A 12,541-nucleotide genomic window follows, 5' to 3' on the forward strand; every position below is an offset into this window, starting at 1 on the left:
GAGAACTACTCTATTAAAAAGTAAACAAACACAACTTCTGCACAAGTCCCTTTTTTACCTTCTATTTGAACTGTTTTACTTAGAGAACATCCTTGATTGAAACATAACCTTGTACTCAGTGAGAAGCAGTGTTATTCTCTGGATCATCCATTTGCTACTTAAACTCTGTTTTTGATCTAGTACTTTAACAGCTTGAATAAAAGTAAACTCTTCACAGAAGTGAAATAAAAAAAAATCACAGCTGACAGTCAAAAACAATGGATATGTATTTTGTACTTCCCTACAAAGAGAAAAGGCTCTAGTACATTTAAAGTTTTAATGGTGCTTCAGGAAAAAAAAAAATAAAAAGGAAATAGTGACCCTGATATATCTCTTGGTGATAAAATGTATATTAAGCAATAGATGAACCCTTGTGTGGGGAGCCACTCCAATTGCAGGTACCTTTAGGTCCTGATGCACCATGGGGATCTGAAAGATCACTATAGTCTGGCGTGGTAGTGCCATGACTTGTGACTTGAGCTTTTCCCTCTCTTGGATATCAAGGTATGGCCCTAGGAGTAGGTGACACCTAGAGGAGCTGAACTACCCTCACCTTTTCCTTTGTAAACCTACCCCTTGCCTCATTTGAATAAAAATGTTCAGCACATGCTCTGCTCCCTTTTCCAAAGGACCCCTAAGGTCAGAGGAGCCTTCACAGGACCCAAAGAAAAAGGTATTTCTCTGTCTCTGTGTGATTATTTCATGCAGCCCAGTTCACCTGGAGTTACCCTGAGTGTTTATCCTGGAATGGGACACCCTTGGACATTCCTTTGCATTTCCATTGATAAAGAAGAGCAGCATTTCTTTTCTACCTCACAAATGTTTCTGCCTGCTACAACCTGGCATGCACTGCTCTCCATGGCAAATACCCTGCCTCTTTCTCCAGGCTAAGTCCCCATTGTCTGTCTATAAATGCTATGACTGCTAGGAGGTTTCTCCATGTAACCCCTCCTGAATACATCAAGCATTTGTCCCTTTGGCTCATTTACTCATTTTGTTTCTACTTCAAATACCCTCCTTATCACTTGTTAACCTTTGAAATACCACTACAAAGGAAGTATTTCTGTGATGGTTGTGATATGTGGTGTCCCCCAAAAGCTCATGTGAGAAATAATGCCAAAATGTTTAGAGGTAAAATGATTGGGTTCTAAGAGCCTTAACCTAATCAGTGCATTAATCCTGTAGATGAGCTGGTATGGGAGGAAGTGAGTCACTGGCAGCATGCCTTTGAGGTATATTTTGTCCCTATTGAGTGAAGCTTAATCTCTCTCTGCATTCTGATTGTCATGTTCTGAGCTGTTTCCTTCTGCCACAGTTTTCTGCCTTGATGTTCTGCCTTACCATGAGCCCAGAGCAAGAGAGTTGGTCATCCATAGACTGAGACCTCTGAAACTGTGAGTGCCATTTTTCTCTTGTCAGATCTTTTTATCATAGTAGTGACACTAAAACAATTTACCTCTGCAATAACTCCTACAGAATTTACTTCTATACTTTTATCTTTGGTGGTTACATTTTCAGCCTAATGAGTAGCTACATAATATAATGTGAAGCCATAGAAGCTCAGAACTTTGAGGGATCACTTAGGATACCTGGTCCCAATTCTTATTTGACATGGGAAACATTCTCTACACCACTGGAAATACTTATTTTGGTTTTCTCAGTTTCCCACTGACTACTAAGATAATTTTTCTTTCCCTCCCTCCTTCCCTCCCTCTTCCAAGGATGGAAAATATACATTATCTTTATTAAATGTAAACAACCTGGTTTTAGTCAACATTTTTGTTGCTACACCCAAAATACTTGAGAGAACAATTTCAGAGGAGGAAAAGTTTACACAGTACTCGTAGCTTCAGAGGTCTCAGACCATAAACTGAGTCAGCTGACTCCATTGCTCTGGGCCCAAGGTGGGGGTAGAACATAATGGCACAAGAGTATGATGGAAGAAAGTAGCTCAGGGCATGGCCACCAGGAGTAGAGAGAGAGAATTCTGTTCACGAGGTATAAAATATGTATCTCAAAGGCAGGTCCACAACTTGCTCACCTCCTCCAACCATACCTGACCTACCATCCAGCTAATCCATAAGTGAGTAAATATACTGATTAGTGAAGGCTCCCATAATCCAATCATTTATCTAAACCATAACAATCCTGATCATAACCTGGTAAAATAGCCCTGGTAATATATATATTTATAACTTTAATATATATAGATTATATTAAAGTTGAAAAAATATGTTCTTCCTCACTTATCTGGGTATGGCTCTCCTTCATTTTAACTAGTTCTGCTTGCATCTATTTAATAGAAGACATCACAGGCCTTGAGATGGATTATAGATAAGGAATTTTATCTCAATCAAGCTAGATATATCCCTTTAGTAATCTAAGATAATTTTCAGGTTCTCCCTTCCCTTCTCAGGGACAATTAAAATGTGAAGTTTTTCCTAGGCTACCACACTGAAAATAGGGTTCTACATTCCTCTAACTCATAGAAAATATGGAATGTTTCTCTACTTGTTATACAATATAATTCCAGCACCATTCCAATATACATATATTGAGCATTCACGAAATACAGGTTCAAAATCTGTTTGTGTGATAGGTATAGAATTTCAATTGCAATGCCAGTATCATATCAATATATTTATGCATATTTATGTATGTATATATACATATATATATTATATTTCTATTAATACTATAGTCTTCATGCATTTTTAATATCATTTTCTAAGACTGATTTGATTTTTTTAATAGTTATATGTATACTTTAGACAAGAAAATTGACAATGGGAACTGCTAAACCATGAAGCTGGAGGTTGTTGAGCATATGCATGTACCTCTAGAAGGGAGAGGTTCTGACTACAGAAATAATAGATGGACCAAACTCCACATTGAACAGGATAGGTTGTGAGTTTGGATGTCCTTTGCTATGTTTTTTATTCCTTTAAGTCATTCAGAAAAATAAAAGAATTCACCAAGACAAAAGAGTAGAGACAACAGTCTGACTATTATTTTTTCATACTAGATATGTATCATTTCTCAGGTATACAATGGGTTATTTTTTAAGTATATTTGACTTTCATCATTTTCAAGAAATGCGTTTTTGTTTTTCTACCTTTAACAGTTGGTGATTTTTATGTAAAGATTGTAACAAGGCTTCTTGTGAAAACTAAATATTTGGGTGATGAATAACCAGTGCAAAAGTATTTAAAAATAAATACCACTCCTTAGTATGTATTTGTCGTAAACAATTCAAGTTATCATACTATAGAGATACATGCATACTCTTGCACAATTCACAATAACCAAACTATGGAACTAGCCTCGATGTCCGTCAATGGATGAATAGAATATGTTGTTTATATATACAATGGAGTTTTATTCATCCATAAAGAAAAATGAAATTATGTCACTTGCAGGAAAATGTATGGAACTTGAAACCATTATGTTAAGCCGAACTCAGAAGGCTAAGGGGCATATGTTTTCTCTTATATGTGGAAACTAGAGAGAAATAAAGGGGAAAAAAAAGACTGGGGGATGGGGAACTCATCAAAGGGAGATCAGTAGAGGAAAGGGACTAGGGGATGGGAGGTGGGGAGGAAGAGGCAAAGTGCTGGGGAGCGATATTGGCCACTCTATATTGTTTTATTGTGGGTGTATACAAATATGTAACAATAAATCCCAACAGTATGTACAACTATAATGCACCAATAGAAACATGGAAAGAGAAGAATAAATCTTAAAAAAGGTATTTAAAAATGAAACAATTAGATCTCAACTATAAATATTTCTTCATATTTAAAAAAAAACTTTAGTCACTGTATGGGATTGAAATCCAGTTTTACTTATAATTCCTACCACTTCATATCAGAACTTAGAAAGAAGGAACCTTGGAGGCAATGAGTTAGATCATGTTTTCTTTTATACACCTGCTATATTTTAGTTAAAATAAACTATAAAATATATGCAGGTTTTAGTTAAAATATTCTCTAATGTATATTTCACAGAGAGGGCTTTCTTACAGGAGGTAGGACAGTGGTTTCTGGGTAAGTGTCTAAAATATTAAAGAGAAGATCACTGTACAAATGCATAGTGACTTTATTATTAGTATGATTAAAATAAAAGTGTATAAAGCAAAACTTTAGCTAATTAATTCCCAATTATATGTGACTCTCTAATATTTTCCAAAGTTGTTTTCTATTACTTTTAACTCCAAAGAAATTTTAGGAAAATATTTTATTAAATTGTTTTCTATAACTATAGAGGATGCTATATACTCTAAAATGAGGCATATTTTAAAATATGTGTATTATGTGCAAACAATGATGCAGGTTTATTGTGCATGATGAGCAATGAAGTCATTCAAAACTCAATCAATGGAATTTTTTAATTTTATTACACTGCTGCCATGATTCATAAAAAATACATAATGGTCCATCATAGAAATGAGAGAAATCTCTGCTATCTCCAGTAAGTAAAACCAAATGCAATATGTGCCCGCAGATTAGATCATCTGTCAGTTACAATGCATCATTACAGATTCCCAAATTGTGAATATGTAGTTTTCTGAGTGGCAAATTTCAAGGCTGAGGGAGTACAGATTAGCTTCTCAGTTCACAATGAGGTCTATGGAATTCAGGCAGGTTTTAGGCACTTCAAACTGGGTGTAGCATATGGCTCAATGTTATTTATAAAAAGATTTCAAAAGTGGCTCTAGAGCAATGGAGCTTCAGAACTAACAAAGGAACTAATCCTTGAAGGCTCTTCCCTGAACAGAAACATTCACTGGGGGATGAGGTTTGTTAGCGTGCTGAGTGGCAGGTATTGTGTGGAATCATGGTTTCTATTTTGGATTGTGTAACCTTTGGGAAGTCACCCAACAGCCTTAGGCAACTTTCATATGCACTTTGTAATCCTGCAGCATTTCTTAGTGTAGAGTTAGGAGTATTTGTCTTGCTTGAGTAGGCCTGTCAATCAACATATATTAAGCTCCCACTGTGTGTAAAGATTCTTATTTGAAGAAAGTTGATTCACAAAAGATGGTTAAGAACATCCGCCTTCAAGGAATTGCTAAAGGAAAGAAGATAAGAAATGATTTCCCGGTGGTGGCATATTTTAAATTTGGCATTCCCATTGTGTATGTTCTGATAAATGACGTTCTTTTCAATAGATGTTTATTTTACCCAGGTTAACTACACAGATGATGACACTCAGATTTCCCTTTAAGGAAAGACCAACTTCCCAGTTGTAAGGAGTATGATTAGTTGACAGCTGTTTGCTTTATCTGGATTTGCCTCAGACTTCCAAGCAGAGGTCCCCTTATTTTCAGGACTACCCCTGTCTAACAACTGCGGAAGGCGGCATTACAAGAACTTGACCATTTCTTCCCACTGCAGGATTCCTCCAAGGGGCATTCCTGGCTCTGCAGAATCTCTTGGGAGATCTGCACTGTGGCCTCTCAGCCTCACTATGCAGCCCTGTTTTCACTCTTTCCCTTTCACAATAAAACTGTGGGAGGCTTACCTTCATCTCTACATTTTTTCATGACGAAACTGACTTGCATCAGAGATCTTACTATAATTTATCTATAATAATGTTCAGCACTAAAATTAATGAACTACTGATAGATGCCATAACATGGATAAGCCTTAATATATGTGTTAAGAGAAACAAACCTGTCATAACAGACTATATATTGCATTATTTCTCCATTTTTTAAAAGGAAATTCTCTGAATAGAACAATCTTTAGAGACAGAAAGTACAGTAGTGGTTATTAGAGCTATAGTTATAGAGATGGGGAATTATTGCTAATGGGTGTAAAATTTTTTGTGTGTAGTTGGGGGACGAAAGTGAGAAAAACATTCTAAAATTAGAGCTTGATAATGATTACACAACTTGGTGACTGCAATAAAAGCTACTGAAATGTATATTTTAAATGTGTGAATTTTGTATTACATGAATTACATTATAAAGCCTTGAAAGTCTTCAAATATACTTTCCTTCTTTTTTAAACAAATTATAGGAGGGTATATGCTCATCTTTGCTGGTAGTTGTCATTTCACAATATATAAGCATAGAGCAGACTAACTTTCTATTTTGGAGAATTAGAACCAAGCTTGTCAGATCATTAAGCTAAATTTACATGTAATTCTAAGCTTTTAGATTGAGGTTGGATAAATTGAAAAGCCAAGGATCTCTGAGAGCATTCTCTTTTATTACTCAGAATTTTTACTTCTATTACTTGTGTGATTAGTTAACTAAGGGGATCCAGAATCAACAGTATATATAGGTATGTACCTGTGATATGATTTACAACATGTTATGTGAGACTCTTTCTTTTGGAGAAGAATTGCCAGGAATGCTAATTACTTTACATTTAAAGAAAATTTTTACGATACTTCAAAAGCAAAGAAGAGACAGGCTTACTGTGAGGAGACACAACTGGTCCTGCAGTCACCAAATGGTGGAAGCATCTTTAGCATCACCTCATCTCCTCTGTAGCATTCATCTGTCAAGAAAGGGGCTCATCATCAAGCTTTCGCCTTGTGGGGAGCATTTGATCATGACAAAATTCTCCTTGAAACTAAGAGTAGTATGTTAAGATAATTACAGATTATGTGAGTTGCTCTCAAGAATGGAATTCAGATATATAGTTCCCTGGTTAGATGTCTATCTGGGCAGATGATCAACAGATGTGCCTCCGAGGCTACCTAAGAAGTAGAGAAAGGGGATTAGAGAGAAACAGTAGAACTAGCGCCATGCTTCCATCATTTGGTATGGCAAGAATAGAGCTTCTGAAGAACCATAGAGATGCCATGGAAGGTAGCTAAGGTTGTACCTATTGTTTATAATTCCATATAAGTGAGTCACATGCCTCTAAAAGGAATTCCAGCAGAATGGAGCTATGGATTAAAGGAATAGTTTGGTAAGCTGGGTGGATAGGATAGTAAAAAGTGAACAAAAGAGCTCATAAATGATTTATATGTGCAACCAATGAAAGAGGCATTATTTAAGACAGTTTCTCATAAGGCAAGACTGGAAATCTAGGGAGACATGGATAATGCAAACTGATGAAGAGGGCATTTCAAATTCACTCAGCTTAAAGATATTTACCCTTTACTCATCTCATCCCTCCCCATCATTCCAGAAGCTATAGCCTAGAAAAGAGAAGATCATCATTGAACTATTAAAAATAAATGTACCTACCTAATATATCTAATGAAAGAACTTCAAAATATTTCTGCAGCATTTAAAATGTTTCGTGCTCTAAAATTCCATCTAAGTGCTGACTAGAAAGCTTTGTCTTATTCTCTTCCCCCTAGTTTCTTCCACTCATAACTTCTGGAAATATTTTATATATGAGATAGGCAATTATTTCCCCAGGATTCTCTAACTAGAAATTTAAGTAATATTAAAGGAAAACATAGTAAACATTCTATAGATACGCTCATATGTTCACACGAAATATCAGATGAAAATGTCATTGATATCCAGTCTACCTCAAAATCACCCTAAGCCAAAGGGATGGAAATCTATGTTCTGAGTGATCTTTCCTAGGGCTGCAGATGATAAACTCAAGTTCAGCCCTAGTTAAACTTATAGGTTGATCTTTGTGTGTGTGTGTGTGTGTGTGTGTGTCTTTGACTATATACTCTGTTCCCAATGTGAGGTTGAATTTAGGCTTCACACCAACCTATTATCTATTAAAAGAAAAGAAACTTCCTGAGGTAGACAACATGGCGGCCAGCGAGGAGGCAGCACTTTCAATGCCTCCACAGTAACGGGAGCAGAGACGCCCATTAATACACCTGCATGCGACCTGTGGAGGGACTTCTAGCAAAATTCCGCTGAAAGGAGACCTCCCGGGAATTAGTAAGTCTATTGGAGGGGTCAGTTTGTCCCAGGCAAGTGAATCTCGGCAACGCAGATCCCACCGGCAAACGCCGAACTCCCACTGCCCACACATTGCAGTGAACTTACAAATGGCCACAGCCTGCTTGGACCCCAGCGGGCCTGGCGCAGAAGCAGTTCAGCGCTGCAAACGACCACCCCCTCCCCCCTGCCGGCTCAGCACTGTGAACGACGACCCCCACCCCCCACCCCCACGCTCGTGTGAACAGTTCCCGTGGGGGCCCAGTCCCACCGGCCGCCGCCGAACAACCGCTGTCCACACATTGCAGTGAGCATACGAAAGGCCGTTGCCTGGCTAGGCCCCACGGGCCCTGCTCTGTGAACCGCCTCTGGCGGTTCGGCGCTGCAAATGACCACCCCCCCACCCCCACACTCCTGTGAACAGCTCCCGCGGGGGCACAATCCCGCTGGCCGCCACTGAACTCCCGCTGTTCACACATTGCAGCGAGCATACGAAAGGCCACTGCCTGGCTAGGCCCCGCGGGCCGGCTTTGTAAACCGCCTGTGGCGGTTCGGCGCTGCAAAGGACCACCCCCCCCACCCCCCCTCCCCCGCGCTCGTGTGAAGAGCTCCCGTGGGGGCACAGTCCCACCAGCCGCCACCAAACTCCCGCTGCTCACACATTGCAGCGAGCATATGAAAGGCCGCTGCCTGGATAGGCCCTGCCTGCCCAGCTCTGTGAACTGCCTCTGGCGGTTCGGCACTGCAAACGACCACCCCACCCCCCGACCCTGCGATCATGTGGACAGCTCCCGCCTGCCGGGCGCTACGAAAGGCCCCGCCCGCCCGGCTCTTCCAACAGCCTTGCCCGCACGGGGGAATCAGGAGTGGCGCGGGACCCGCGGTGCGGAAATCCTGGCTACCACTACCACCAGTGCTGACAACTGAGGTCTCTTGCACCAGCTTCCAGGGGCGTGGCTACCAGAGGGCAAGCAAATTCACTGGAGGTTCTCAGCCCCAAGCTCTACAAACTTAGGGTCCAAGGGAATGGCAGACAGGGAGAATGTGCCCAGGCATTCATGAAAACAGGGCTCATAGGAGCAGCAGACTTGGCGTGTAGCCAATATTGTGGTGAGCGCCACCGGTGCACTCAGGATTGGAGTCCCGCCCAGTCCAGGAGGAAGAGCTGCTGCACAGTGACTGGCTCCCACCTACTGAGAGGAGAAGCTTGGCCCAGTGGGCACAGCTCCACCTACTGGAAGAATAGTGAATCGAACTCTAAGACTGCATTTATTAAAAAAAATTTTTTTTTTGGTTTTGTTTTGTTTTTGTTGTTGTTGTAGTGGTTTACTCAAAATATTTTTTTTAATTCATTTTATTTTATTTTTTAATACTAATCTTCATTTTTATTATTGCTATTATGATTTCTTTTTAATTCTTTTTAATTTTCTGTTTCTTTTCTCTCTCTCTTCTTCTGTCTTTGCATTTCTTTTCAATTCTCATATTCCCCCTTTCTTGAATTCTACCTGCCTACTCTCATTCTCTTTGGTGACTTCTTCCCTTCCCCTATAATACCTTTCCTCCCAAGCATCAAATAAATTTATAGGAGTAGACAGTAACTCAGCAGTCAAACAGAACAAGAAGCAATATGAGCAACATGAAAAAGCAAGGAAGAAAAGGAGTACAAACAATGCAGGAAAGCCTAAATACTCAGGAGGATATAGATTCATCAGAAAAATGGTCATATAAAGAACTCAAGGATACCTTAGACAGATGGAATGGAACCTTAAAGAGGATACGAGACAGCAAATTCAAGCAGCCAAAGAATATATTGAGAATGAATTACAAAAACAGATAAAAGAAGAAGTTAAGCATCTTTATCAGGAGATAGAGATTATAAAAAAGAATCAAACAATAATCTTAGAAATGAAGGAAATTATAAACCAAATTAAAATCTCAAATGAGAGCATCACTAATAGAGTGGAGCAAGTAGAAGCCAGAACGTCAGATAATGAAGACAAAATATATCATCTTGAAAAGAGTCTAGCCAACTCTGATAGGCTGGTTAAAAATCACGAGAGAAACATCCAAGAGATATGTGATAATATTAAAAAAACAAATTTAAGAGTCATCAGGATAGAGGAAGGTACAGAGATTCAAACCAAGGGAATGAGTAACTTGCTACATGAAATAATTACAGAAAACTTTCCAGAAATAAAAAAAGAAACAGATATACAAATTGTAGATGCATACAGGACACCGAGCATACAAAATCAAAGTAGACCAACACCAAGACACATTGTTATGAAGATATCCAATATACAGAACAAAGAGAAAATATTAAAAGCTACAAGAGAAAGGAGGCAGATTACATTCAGGGGTAAACCAATAAGGTTAACAACGGATTTTTCATCACAGACGCTGAAAGCGAGAAGATCCTGGAACAACGTATTTCAAACACTGAAAGACAATGGATGCCAACCAAGAATTCTGTATCCAGCAAAATTAAGCTTCAGGTACGACAACAAAATAAAAATCTTTCATGATAAACAAAAGCTAAAAGAATTTGCAGCCAGAAAACCAGCATTGCAAAGCATCCTGAGCAAAACACTACATGAGGAAGAAATGAAAAACAATAAACAAAGCCAACAGTGGGAAGTACCTCAGTAAAGACAGACAGAGGGGGGAATGCTAATCATGGAGAAACAAACTAAATTAAAAAAAAAAGAGAGAGAGACAAATAATCAAACATGGCTGGAAGTACAAACCATATAGCAATAGTAACTCTAAACGTTAATGGTTTAAACTCTCCAATAAAGCGACATAGACTGGTAACATGGATTAAAAAAACAAATCCAATAATATTCTGCCTCCAGGAGACACATCTGACTGGAAAAGACATACACAGGATGAAGGTGAAAGGTTGGGAAAAAATATACCACGCACACGGTCCTCGCAAGCAAGCAGGGGTGGCCATCCTCATATCGAATAAAATCGACTTCAAGACTAAGTTAATCCAAAGGGATAAGGAAGGACATTATATACTGTTAAAAGGAACCATTCACCAACAAGATATAACAATTATCAATATTTATGCACCAAATAATGGTGCTGCGACATTCATAAAACAAATTCTCCTCAAGTTCAAGAACCAAATAGACCACAACACAATAATTATGGGTGACTTCAACACACCTCTCTCACTATTGGACAGATCCTCCAAACAAAAGTTGAATAAAGAAAATAGATCTCAATATCCCAATCAATAACCTAGACTTAACTGATATATATAGAATATATCAACCATCATCAAGTGGATATACTTTTTTCTCAGCAGCACATGGATCCTTCTCAAAAATAGACCATATATTATGCCATAGGGCGACCCTCAGTAAATATAAAGGGGTGGAGATAATACCATTCATTTTATCTGATCATAATGGAATAAAACTGGAAATCAATGATAAAAGAAGGATGGGAAAATCCTATATCACATGGAAAATGAACTACATGTTACTGAATGATCAAGGGGTTACAGAAGACATAAAGGAGGAAATCAAAAAATTCTTACAGATAAATGAAAATACAGACACAACTTATCGGAATCTATGGGACACAATGAAAGCAGTTTTAAGAGGGAAATTCATCGCCTGGAGGTCATTCCTCAAAAAAAAGAAAAACCAACAAATAAATGAGCTCACACTTCATCTCAAAGCCCTAGAAAAGGAAGAACAAAACAATAGCAAATGCAGCAGAAGGCAAGAAATAATTAAAATCAGAGCGGAAGTCAACGAAATTGAAACAAAAGAAACTATTGAAAAAATTAACAAAACTAAAAGTTGGTTCTTCGAAAAAATAAATAAGATTGACAGACCCTTAGCCATGCTAACGAAGAGAAGAATAGAAAGAACTCAAATTACTAATATACGGGATGAAAAAGGCAATATCACAACAGATGCTACAGAAATACAGAAGACAATTAGAAATTATTTTGAAAACCTATATTCCAATAAAATAGAAGTTAGTGAAGACATCGATAAATTTCTTAAGACATATGATTTGCCCAGACTGAGTCAGGAGGATACACACAATTTGAACAGACCAATATCAATGGATGAAATTGAAGAAGCAATCAAAAGACTACCAACCAAGAAAAGCCCAGGACCGGATGGGTATACAGCGGAGTTTTACAAAACCTTTAAAGAAGAATTAAAACCAATACTTTTCAAGTTATTTCAGGAAATAGAAAAAGAGGGAGCTCTTCCAAATTCATTCTATGAGGCCAACATCACGTTGATTCCGAAACCAGACAAAGACACCTCAAAGAAAGAAAACTACAGACCAATATCCCTGATGAACCTAGATGCAAAAATCCTCAATAAAATTCTGGCGAATCAGATACAAAGGCACATCAAAAAAATTGTGCACCATGATCAAGTAGGATTCATCCTGGGATGCAAGGATGATTCAATATACGGAAATCAATAAATGTTATTCACCACATCAATAGACTTAAAGATAAGAACCATAGATGCAGAAAAAGCATTTGACAAAGTACAGCATCCCTTTATGTTCAAAACATTATAAAAACTAGGGATAACAGGAAATTACCTTGACATTGTAAAAGCTATCTATGCTAAGCCTCAGGCT

This window comes from Callospermophilus lateralis, chromosome 10 (assembly GCF_048772815.1).
Source record: "Callospermophilus lateralis isolate mCalLat2 chromosome 10, mCalLat2.hap1, whole genome shotgun sequence".
In the NCBI taxonomy this organism is placed as follows: domain Eukaryota; kingdom Metazoa; phylum Chordata; class Mammalia; order Rodentia; family Sciuridae; genus Callospermophilus; species Callospermophilus lateralis.